The sequence below is a fragment of the Ptychodera flava genome, chromosome 13 (assembly GCF_041260155.1).
Source record: "Ptychodera flava strain L36383 chromosome 13, AS_Pfla_20210202, whole genome shotgun sequence".
Classification (NCBI taxonomy): domain Eukaryota; kingdom Metazoa; phylum Hemichordata; class Enteropneusta; family Ptychoderidae; genus Ptychodera; species Ptychodera flava.
This window is the reverse complement of record NC_091940.1, coordinates 40,114,801-40,126,799: the sequence shown is the minus strand read 5'-3', so window position 1 is coordinate 40,126,799 and position 11,999 is coordinate 40,114,801.

Below are 11,999 nucleotides of genomic sequence, written 5' to 3'. Positions count from 1 at the left end.
CAACTTTATCTTCGTCCGTATCTGACACCCCTCCTGTGATATAATGGATGTATGTCAGCTGATAAGTTAAAAATCAGGTGAGCAGTCACGTGACTCCGGTCACTTCGCCTATCTTCGTTTTTGATGTGCTGTGTGAAAAACACGATTCGAGGTGGGAACACGAGTGATTATCCAATCAATGGGCTATAGAAATGGATCTCGGGCACCTCGCTCGTCACTATACGAGGCCGACATGGATGCCCCGAGACGTTGCACACGCGATTATGTCTTCGAGCAGTAGTTTCTAGCATCTGGCGGGGATAGCTGCATTGCTTAGGCCAAGACAAATAAAAAGTTTGTTTCTCCTCCTAGACACACTGCAAAAATGATGTGGTGACGCGCTTTTTTTTCTCACAATTTTTTAATTCTTCAACCAACAAGAACGCGCAAAAACACGAAAACATCATAGGAATGAACGCTGAGATAAATGCTCAGCATCGTATTTTTGTATACACCTGAAGTAAAAAATTCTGTGGTTTGGCTTTAAGTGCAGCAATGCACAGTTTTGAGAGATTAGGCTAATATAACAGTGACATACATGTACAGTTCTGAATGGAATGTTAGTGTTAGTTATTTTGTTTACAGTTCTGTTTTATACAGCACTGTGTTATGCACTATCGTCGCACATTTTTGCGTTTATATTGTTTTTATTTTCTCATGAGCAGAAAAAAAGGTTGACGCGGCGGGTCTGAATTGACGCGCACGAGGATGAGAAACAATCTTTTTATTTTTCTTGGCCGTACCTTCGTATCGGAGCTGAGCTTTGGCCCCGCGAGCTTTAGAGTAGGCGCTCCATTGTGTAATTACTACAAAAACAGAGCCAGCGTAATACAGACTAGGCAAACAAAGTACAACCATCTTTTAGTAGCTCCAAGATAAAAACAGTAATACGTATATGAGACCGGGAAGGACTGAGTTATTTGAAAATCTGTATTTAAACTCCAAACACAGACTAGTCTAATTGGTAGCGGGAATTGTTACCGCACTACTGTAATCCCCGACCAGAGTAGAAGCTCATATCGTGGAGGTAGAAAGAGATATATCAACAACCAGATATGAACTGAAAATGCTGACGTCTTTCATTATATATTGCAGTTATGTGTAAACTTTAACCTTTGCCACATGTTTGCAACTTCATTGAAAGTGATATGATCGACATAATGAACAATATTTACTACATATCAATTCTAAAAGGTCATTAAGTACAAATATGCAATTAGCTGAAATAAAAATACTAAATTTCTTTGACTGATGTCATTGTATCTACACTTTATATAGCAAGTGTAATTTGCCTTTGCCTGGTCGACCTGTATATGCCAAACTGTGAAAGTTCATTAAATATACAAATTACAAATTATAAATTAGCTGACATGAAAATGCAATATCCTGCGTATTTCACGCATAATTACTTTGAAGTACGCAAAGTAAGTGGACGTCTGCCTAATCCGATACGCACTGAAAAAAACGCAGTCTCCGTAACAAAGACATGAGCAAAAGTGGCAACGTGCACTACTCTGTATGTTCCTTCGAGGAATATTTTAGTCGTCACAACGCTCCTGTCGACCATATGATTTGTGAAAAAGGATGAAGTAAACTCCTTGGCTTTTCGGCTGTTATGATTATTTGCTTAATATATCATCAACAATACAGTCGTAGGCGGATTTCCAACGAAGTAGAAATGTCGACCGTACCTAAGTGTGATTTTCTCAGTAAAATATATCCTTGTTAAGAATTAAATGCATCGAGTCTTTTGGTCTCGCCATTTTAAATCTAGTAACTCCACATCTTCAATTAGAATAACGAAGTGTTACTTTAAAGGGCGGTGGTCATGGAACGGCGCATGTGCAACTTTCTTGTTTACAAACATTGTATTTCATGCACTATATATTGATGTATCATGTCAAAATAGCTGCAACATTTTACAATGTATATATACATTAAGACAAACATGTTTTAACTTTCATCAATCGCCAACGTAGCTTGGATACAGTGTTTATATCTGTCGTAGGGGTCGCTACTAGAGCGACCTTTGAGCGCCGTTCCGACTACCACCGCCCTTTTAGTCAGGGTGGCAACAGTCTGAATTAAAGCGCTATTACTTTGATGGACTGGCGGATTAACAATGCGATTGGTAATTTCAACTTCGAAACACCTTAGACACGACCGTCGGATATCATTAAAATTATTATGTAGTGTGGAATGTACACTTTTCTTGATCAGAGTGGGCCCGGTAGGTTTTTTTTCTAATTGCTGTTTACGGTTTAGTCAGTACTTCCAAAGTATGTCAAAACGTAAGACCATCGACAGTTTCTTTTCACCATCAAAAGAAGTGGAAGTAGAAAAGATGCCAAGCAAGCAAACCATCGACGGTACCCAGCCATCGAGCAGCAGTGAGTTTCCATGTTTCCATCACGACAAATTGGCCATAATTCCAGCCGTGATTCCAGTCTCATCTATCCCACTTGAACGTGGGTTCAGTACCCAAACACAAATGGTTTTATGAACACAAAAATTCTTTATATGAACATAAATATAAAATTCACGAATTTTGCAACACTTGGCTTGCAATAGCCTGGATCATTCCGGTGCTTGCGTGAATACTAGTAGTATATCTTTTTTCATCTTCAAGATCGATCCAAAACTCATTCACATATTTACAAGAAATCAATCTTTATCGAAAAACATAGAAAATTTAGAAAGAAATTCAATAATTGGCTGAATTACTTCTACATCTGTTTATTAATTGTGTAGAAACTCCTACAGAAGAAGTCCACTAGTTGGTAATGTGATTCTCCAAACCTGTTTTCTGACATTGTCATTGTGCAGTGTCAGTCGATACAAACTTTAAAAGAAGCTAAGAGAAGCTCCCTCAACGGCAAAAAATGCAAAAGTATCTTCACCAACTGTACAGATCACCTTCGTCGTTTATAACTTTGAATTCTTGACTCAAAACATTGTGGTTTACCTGGATAATTTAGAAGGTCATCAACGACTTTATGCGGCCTCTATGGTACCTTTATGGTACCTTTCAAAGTGCACCTAACCGCAAGTCACGTCGTAGTGTACAAGTTGGGGGTATTGATGCCAGGCCGCATGCTTATGACTTTCTCCGTAATTTATTAACGAGTTTATTAACGTTATCATTTACATCATATTGTGTATCACTCAGTTGTACAGGTTAAAAGTAAAAGTCTTAATCAGTAAAAATTGGTTTGCATACATCGACATGAACTTGGCGGTCTTCGAGGCAGAAGTTAAATAATCCCAAACTCGCGCAGTTTTGAACTTGTGTTTATTGATATAGTTATATTTTGGTTTATCTATATTCATACTAAACAATAAAAAGAATCTAAAGGGGATTTGGTGTCTGAAAATGTGCAATTAGACTATAAAACTGATATGAAAATGTACAGCAGTTGAAAGCAAACACAGACTACAATACAAGTAACACAGAAAATCTATAAAAAATGCATTTACTGCCAATGGTCTGGGTTATTCAGTGACACGTACAAATATTTTGTGGATCAAATCAACAATAGAATTTGTCCCATACCATTTTGTTTTGAATATAGCATTCATAGCTTGTAATATCCCAGGTAACTTGGAGTGTACGTAGCTATATTTTGTTTAAAAAAAGAGATGGCGGTAAGAAGTGGTGTTAAAGCGCCTTATTCTCAGTGCATTTATATCAGCACCGAGCTGTATGTGAATGTTTGAAGATGAAAGCTTAATGAGTTCAATGATTATGGAATATAGACCAGAAACATTTATGAAAGAATATGGTCAATCACGTCCCTCTGTTATGGCACGGGTATTGGGGTTATAACAGGCCAATTTATGTTTCTAACCAACGGGACACATGAACCTTGTTGCTGTTTTCCGAATTCTTTCTCATTTGTCTAGATTTAGAAGTGCCGCCCCAGCAACTCTCCCGTGCCCCGAGTGGCTACCAATTCATGAACAATGGAGCGCTTCTGCTGATTGGTTTGTGTTACGTACACTTACAGCCGCAAATACGCCTGATACCAAGTTATCCGTTGGACGTCATGGAAATACGACATTCAGATCATTTTCCAAATAAAGACTGGCTGAAAGCGAGTTTAACAAGAAATCTGAGTGAATACTGCCATACAATATCATTGTTGTAACTTGACAGAGTCGTCCAAATTTTGCCTCACCATTTGCTATTTGACTTCGACATTGGAGAAAATAGTTGAGCAATACATCCTTGAAAATAAAGCATGCATATATTCTCCGCTCTCGCTGCAACGTATCTGTCACTCTTGCCACCGCTATGCATGTAACTGAGATGCCTACAGCTTGTTGCTTAAGGTACTACGCGCCTCAAAAGTGAAAGCCTTAAACATTTGCTCTAACTTTCCTGAATGAAACCTTCAACCATTCTCTTACCAAACCAATAACAAAAATCGAGGGTCACCGTGCAAAGTTTGGAACTAGCGCTAACAAATTACCCAACATTTTGCGATATTTGAAATTCAAAATGGCCGCCATTCACATGTTGACTCTAGTAAAAGTTTTCCTCTCTCCAAGAGCTTTAAAATGAGAACCCGCAAATGGTAGATCAGAAAAGAATTGAAGAAATTTGAGAATCCGACGAGCCGTCCCCGATTCGCATTCTACGTCAATTTGTTTGAAGTTGCCGCGCAAGTGACTTCGTGCTCAAGCACAGGCGACCCAAGTATTACTGAGTTTTTCATACTGTTTTCTCTATCATTTTCTCTTCTTTCTTCATGGCCTGAATGATCGGAGTAAATAAAATAAATGGTTATATAACCTAACCTAGCCTCTGTGACTCTTTATTTATTTTACACTCCATTACAAGGACGTATATCTCTCATACACACATGTTGTGATTAATTAGTCAACACAACTAATTATGCTAATCCGTGGACTTATCAGAGGTTAGTCAACATCGGAAAGATAGTGATGTTTTAGTAACCATTCCTATCTTTCGCGATGTTGACTAACCCGTAAAATCCCTGATAAGTCCACGGATTAGCATAATTAGTTGTGTTGACTAATTAATCACAACATGTGTGTATGAGAGATATACGTCCTTGTAATGGAGTGTAAAATAAATAAAGAGTCACAGAGGCTAGGTTAGGTTATATAACCATTTATTTTATTTACTCCGATCATTCAGAGCATGAAGAAAGAAGAGAAAATGATAGAGAAAACAGTATGAAAAACTCAGTAATACTTGGGTCGCCTGTGATCATGGTGACCGGGTATACACCAGCACGCCTATGCCTAATAAAAGAGCTTTAAGTCAAAGCTGTGTTGATGTCCAAACTGGAGGACATTGCATTATAGCATTCCTGTCATGGCACACACCTCTCATTGTAGTTTCTAATAATACAAGTTGTACAGACCCGATAGTCAACAATTGGCCATACTTCGATGGAAAAACAGACCTATTATCGGCGGGGGATACGTGTACTCGTATATTATTGTTCATTTTCTGAAGAAGCTTGACAGTGCCGGACGTTGTCCTGAAGAAAGGTCGTGTTTTAAATAAATGTTTCGATGGAGATTGTCAGGGTAAACGTTTGGAGGTCAGTCATTGAAGGCTTGGCTTTTATAAGTTAACAAATAAAATACAATAGAATAGGTTAGACAGGGACGACAAGGTTTTTGCAGAAATACTTTCAAGTTTCCACTGTGGATATCAATCAATTTGCGGCGAAAAGCATATTGGCGAATCCGCCCGTGACGACAGAATAATTAGGAGAGTTCAGTATTTATAAAAGTGAGGCGGTGGAACAAGGAAAGTTAGAGGAACTTCGAATAGGAGTTATCCTTCTTCGTCATGCATATATTTAAAGCGCAGTGGTCGTCGCGCTGCGCGTGCGTGATTTTTTTTGTTGATAAACATAAATTTTTGTAAACATAAGTCTTCTCAACTTCAATAGGAGTGAGATGGGAGCAGTCTCCCACTTTGTTAGGGCCTTTGTAAGACTCAACATCATGCAATAGTAAAATATTAAGATCGGAAACGAACTTCAGTGGTGTATTTCTATCTATAAACTCGTGTAGAGCTACGAACATTGGGACACTACACTCAGCACAATTATGTCGCTGAGTTTACTGCACGCAGACACAGTGAACAAAAAGCTTTGATCGCGCGCGATCACGCTGGTTGTACACAATGCTATGTACAGTACAGTGAAAAATACATAACTAAAATGATCAACATTGCCTATATATGTAGACCAGCAACAAGCACAATGCCTAACACAAAAATTACACTCAAGACCATGATCGGCAAGCCAGAGCAGAACACGGTGAGATGTTGTTGGGAGACGGTCACCGCGTTGACGTACACGGATATAGAGAATCCGGTCCCACAACGTACCGGCCCGCTACGACTTGGCCCACAACCAACTGTTGATCACCATGTCTTACTTCTCCTAGTATTACGTGGTAAGAAATAGTAAAAGACAGGAAACAATAAACAAAACGAGCGGGTTTTCGCGGCATTTGGCAGGAAAATTGCACGGCTACACCGTGAATAATCGTATCAAGAGATCCTGTGCCCCGGTCCTGTGCACGGTCATGGCAGTGATCCAACCGCTAGCTGGTGTAGGCCTACCGGTGCTGGGCAAACTTCGTTGTTGTGTACCTCCTGATTGCCGGGTAGGTCTGAATCCTCTTTCAAGTGAGATAACCCCCACATAACAAGAAGACCTATGAAAGGTCCTTCGCTTGACTTGATACCTGTACTCGGAATTCTCGTTTGCACCCCAAAACGGGGTAAACTTTGTAGTTGAGTTGGATTCTCCACAGCCGAGTGTAGCGCGTCATATACCCGGTTTGACACGGACGTTCATACAGACCACGGAACGGAACAGATGCAGAGATGCTTCTTGCTGCAGCGGGCATTGCTCTGCGAGCTGTAGATTCTGTAGTTTGGGTTGTTGTCTTTGTACTCCTGTCGGGCCTCTTGAAATGAAAGCTCTCGTACTTGCTAGCGATGTCGAAAACTAGAGCCGGTCGTTGATAGTCTGTTGGCGTATACACATGATACATGCGTACGTCTAGCTCTATGGCTCGAGCGATACAGTAGCCGAGCCCCATTCAACTGATTCAAGAAAATCATGAGCAAATGTGATCTCAATCCAGCGTGCAATCATTGTTCAATATTCAGCAGATATTTAACTTAGATTAATTGACCTTTTATTGCCTGTTACATTTGGATAGTTGGTATGCTTGTGACAGATCAGCCGCCATTTTAACAAGCGGCAATATCGCAAACATTACAGTCAACCCGTAACATGTGCGGCGTTCTTGGATTTGTTTACAACAGAGGGGGACCCCCTCAGGAGGATGCGCAGCGCGACGACCACTGCGCTTTAAATAAATCACTGTCAGATTATAGAACTGGCTATCGTTGGAACAGATCAAAGAGATCGAGTTCAAAGGTCTACACACGATTACAAACATAAACATATAAAACGTACCTTTCACTGTAATTGAATTGAAAGTTAATTGACTTGAACCTTCAGTAACTAGTTATCACTGCTGATATCTTTCTTGAGTGTCATTATTAGTCACGTGTCCCTTGCATTGTATGTCATCTAACATTCTCAAATTTATATGCAAGCGGCATGATTATTTCAATCTTTCTCAAATATAAATTCAATGTTGACGGTTCCATACAAACAATTAAATAGATCTAGAAAGCAGTGTCTATATGTATCAGTAATACCACAGGGAAGTAAACATAGACAGACAAACAAACAAACAAACAAACATACAAATAAATATACAAGTAATTAAATAAATATACGAAAAAATTATTGAATAATAAGAATTGAAATACTTGACTGAACAACTCATTGAACTCATTGAGGTAAATACAAAATCCTGGGAGGCAAAGGTGATGAGGTTCTGTATAGTGTTGCAGTGTGTGTTGGTTATCTAGAACGTAGTGGAGCCTTGCATATGTGCGCTTGACAGATTTGACTTGCGTCACTTGTTAGAAAGTTTGCACGATTGTGTTTTTTTTTTTGCTTTGTTTTGTTTTGTTTTCAGAAGTCTAAAGAATGAACTACCGTATGAAAATGCTTTCATTAGCTAAATACCAATAGTCCATCGTATGTGCAGACTATTTCGGTTTTTTTTTTTGCTTGTTGAGTTCAGTCATTAAAGCTCTTGCTGAAAGAGAAACATTTTACTCCATGCTTGCAAAACAATAATACTACTTGCCGGTCCGCAACCAGCCGTAATCATAATAATCATAATCTTTATTTCTTAATAGCGCATTATGTATTTAAATATCTCAATGCGCTTTACATTAGAAAGTGAAAAAAACCAGCAATCTTCAATAAAAGTAACAACTTATAAAAATCATGAAATGGTTAAAATAGATCAGAATAAAAAACTCATGTGTGAAATGACTTTAAAAGGTAAGTTTTTAACCCTACTTTAAAATGATCAAATGACTGAAGTGTACGGTGTGACAATAAAGAATTCCACAAATTAGGGGCACAAATTCAGATGAAAAGCTCTATCCCCATAATAAGCTGTGCGACCAATGGGTCGATGTAACTTAATTTACATATCAGAGAGTGACTGGTACAACGTCTTATCAAGAGTTCATCAAGATGGGATGGTACTACAAAGAACTTCGAAAGTAATACAAACAAATTTAAATTAGATTCGTTGTTCAACAGGCAGCCAATGTAGGTCACAAAGAATGGAAGTTATGTGATCACTTTTCCTCTTCCTCGTAACAAGTCGAGCTGCCGAATTTTGAATTGTCGGCACTTTGCGTATTTCAAATGAAGGGCGGTCGAAATGTTAAATTATTGCAATGATCCAAGCGAGATGTAATAAAAGCATGTACGTTTCTCAGTTGAGGGCTGATCTAATACATTACGGATTTCCTATCTTCCAAAGAGCATGAGAGGTCACAAACATTAGGCCTAACAACATGTGCTGAAATGCTGCCCCTGCAACTAATCATGACAGTGTCAGATTGGTGAACAATGACATCACCTATCTGAATATCACAACGAGGAACCAGGCCAACTCCTGTAAATTTAGAAGAAAATTAATGACTTCGGTTTTTACCACCATTGAGAGAGGGCATGCTGTCTCGCATCCATTGCCCAGATAACATTAACACATAGCTCAATTGAAGTTGTCGTAACTCGATCTGCCTCGCAAGTGATATACCGAATTGGACAACAAATATTGTTCCAGGGATTTTTCTGGTAAGGCTGCGTTCACAAATAACGATTGGAGGGCGGGGGAGGAATCGCGATTGAAATCTTATTTTTTTCAGATCCCCCTCAATACCCTAAAGATTTTCAAATGCCCCCCTCTATATGATCAAAATTTTCAAGTCCCCCAAACTATCACAGGCCCGCATATTTTTAAAGGATGTGAGCGCAGAAAAAACATAAACATGATGATGTATTGCGCCGTTCCGCTCACAGGTGTTCAACACTACCTGTTATTAGCACTTTTGTATAGTCATATTCCCAAGGCAAGTTCTTTAAACTCATCAGTGATTTTTTTGGATTTATTGGTCTAAGCCAACTTGAGTTAATCCAACTTTGGCCAGGTCAATTGCTCCTGCCGAAGACCACACAAAATGACGATCATGAGAGAGTAGGCAAATTGTGAATTCTGGCAAATTGCCATATTGTAAAAAACTGAGCACAGTGACCTACCAAAAATTTGTTTCAAAAGTACAAGACATATATGAATTAGATGCTACTCAAAATTGATAATACTGGAAGGTTAAAATATTCCATCAAATAAATGTTTTAATCTCTGAAATTTTGGGTGTAATAATTGCAAATTTTGTTAAAAAATAATTAACCATTTAGTGACATATTTTTTTCATTTAGTCCGAGCTTTACTGTTTTTAGTCTTACTTCTGTATTATTTTATGACAAGAATGTGAAAATTTAGAAAATCAAGCATGGTGATCCCATCTTTTTTCTTTAATATTTGATTATTCTCATATGCCAGAATTCAAAAATTTCCATGTGTTCTTCCATGTGTTGCTCTCTGGCCCGATCTTGTTTACAAGTAGTTTCACTGTCATGTGCGTCATTTAACCCGAACTCTTCTTCAACTACCACGTACATCGACAGAGTCAGAGCTATCTCTGTCACTGTTCAGGTATGCAGTAACAGTGGCACTACAGCAGGGCAGTATCTGATAGTGACACTGCCCGTAGGCAGTAGCTGACAATATGTTTGTTCAGTTTATACTTGTGACACTGTGTTCTTGTTCTACTCCCTACAGCATGTTGAATTGTCCAGTATCCAGCTTGCTAACACAGCCTATGTATGTGTATCATGCATTTGTATCACTGACAACTGACTGTCAGTCTGGACTCCAATTAAATTATCAAATAAGACATATTAATATATACAGGATTTGTCGACAAACTGAATATTGTGTGTTTTAGCATGTTGTAGGGAGACAGCAAGAAACTGTAGTTGTTATATTGCATAGAAATATTGCAAAATCATTTACAGTTGCAGCTTCTGCCCTGTTATTTGGGCTCAAGTTTGTTTTTTTTTTGACAAATCACACATGTTTAGATTTTTTCGAGATAAAAGTCTTCAAATGTGACAAAATGGTTCTAGATTTTGTTAAATTATTACTAAAACATTACAACATTTGGAGACATAAAAATGGTATTCATTTTTAATTGAACTACCTACAAACTTGGAGTTGGAAAATGTAAAATATAACAAGGAACCAAAAATCTTCAAGTGCCCCCCCCCCTTGCAGGTAGAGCAAAATTTTCAGGCCCCCCTCTACTACCCCCAAATTTTTCGAATCCCCCTGAATTCCTCCAGCGCCCCCAAACCTTTTTCGTAACGCAGCCTAAAGCAACAGAAACGGTGAGCGATTTTACGAATCGATTCCAGAAGAAGTTGTGGCAAGGAATTCTGATATCACTGGATTTAATAATATATATCGCTTCTCATTGATTTACAGTTACTGAAGAAGTGTTTGGTTCACTAGTAGCTGACACTTAATCAATATTTTTTCCGTATCTCAGGAGACTGTAATGTATTATGAATTCGTTTCAGTACCGTACCTGTTAAACTCGAGCAAGTCACAGCTTGTCGCGTATTTATATGAAATTTCAGGGTTGCTCTGCCGGTAAAAAGGCTTAATAAAATAACGAAATGAAGTAAAAAATGCGAAATCATTTTTAAGGCTATTTCAAGGGATTAAAAAAACATCCGCAAATGTAGTTTATTGATTTTGTTCGGTCTACAAATGATCAATCGCTTTGAGTCCTTGAGTTCGCAATGAATAGTGTTCAACATGCGAATACGATGTTTGAAGAGATTATGTAAGTTAAATAAGCTTTCCTTAGTGATATAGCAATTTTCATAAGTTACGTTTTATTTTGGGTAACATCAAACAGACGAATACGTGTTATTGCTGGAAACATTGTGTACAATGGCCATTAAACTCTCGGGCACACGGCCGAGGTCGAGCCGATGGGCCATGCTGGAATGTTTACAGGTAACATGTTGGACTGAACTACATCAGTCCATTTCACGGGGAGGGCAGGGTCACAATCATCACTTATAAAGAAGCATTTTTGTCGGCTTTAGGGAGCGCGCCCCCTTTTATTCAGGTGAATTATAAAGGATGTCTAACAATTGTTTCTGCCCATTGTACATCGAAGCCGTGACAGCTTGGGTCACATTGTCTCTGTCTAACCAGACGCTGCTGCTACCCATCTATTCTAGCGTCCGATCGGACATTCTATTAAATCGTCTGTCTACTTCTACTGTCTACACTAATCTTATGACGGGACACCGGAACAGCATAGGTAATACACGCCGCCAAGAGCCGTTGTTTGTTGACACGACCTGGGCTGCATGATCGTATTTGTGTTTCAAACAACAGATGTGACTCGATCGACGTATTAAAGTGTCCATGTGGCCAAC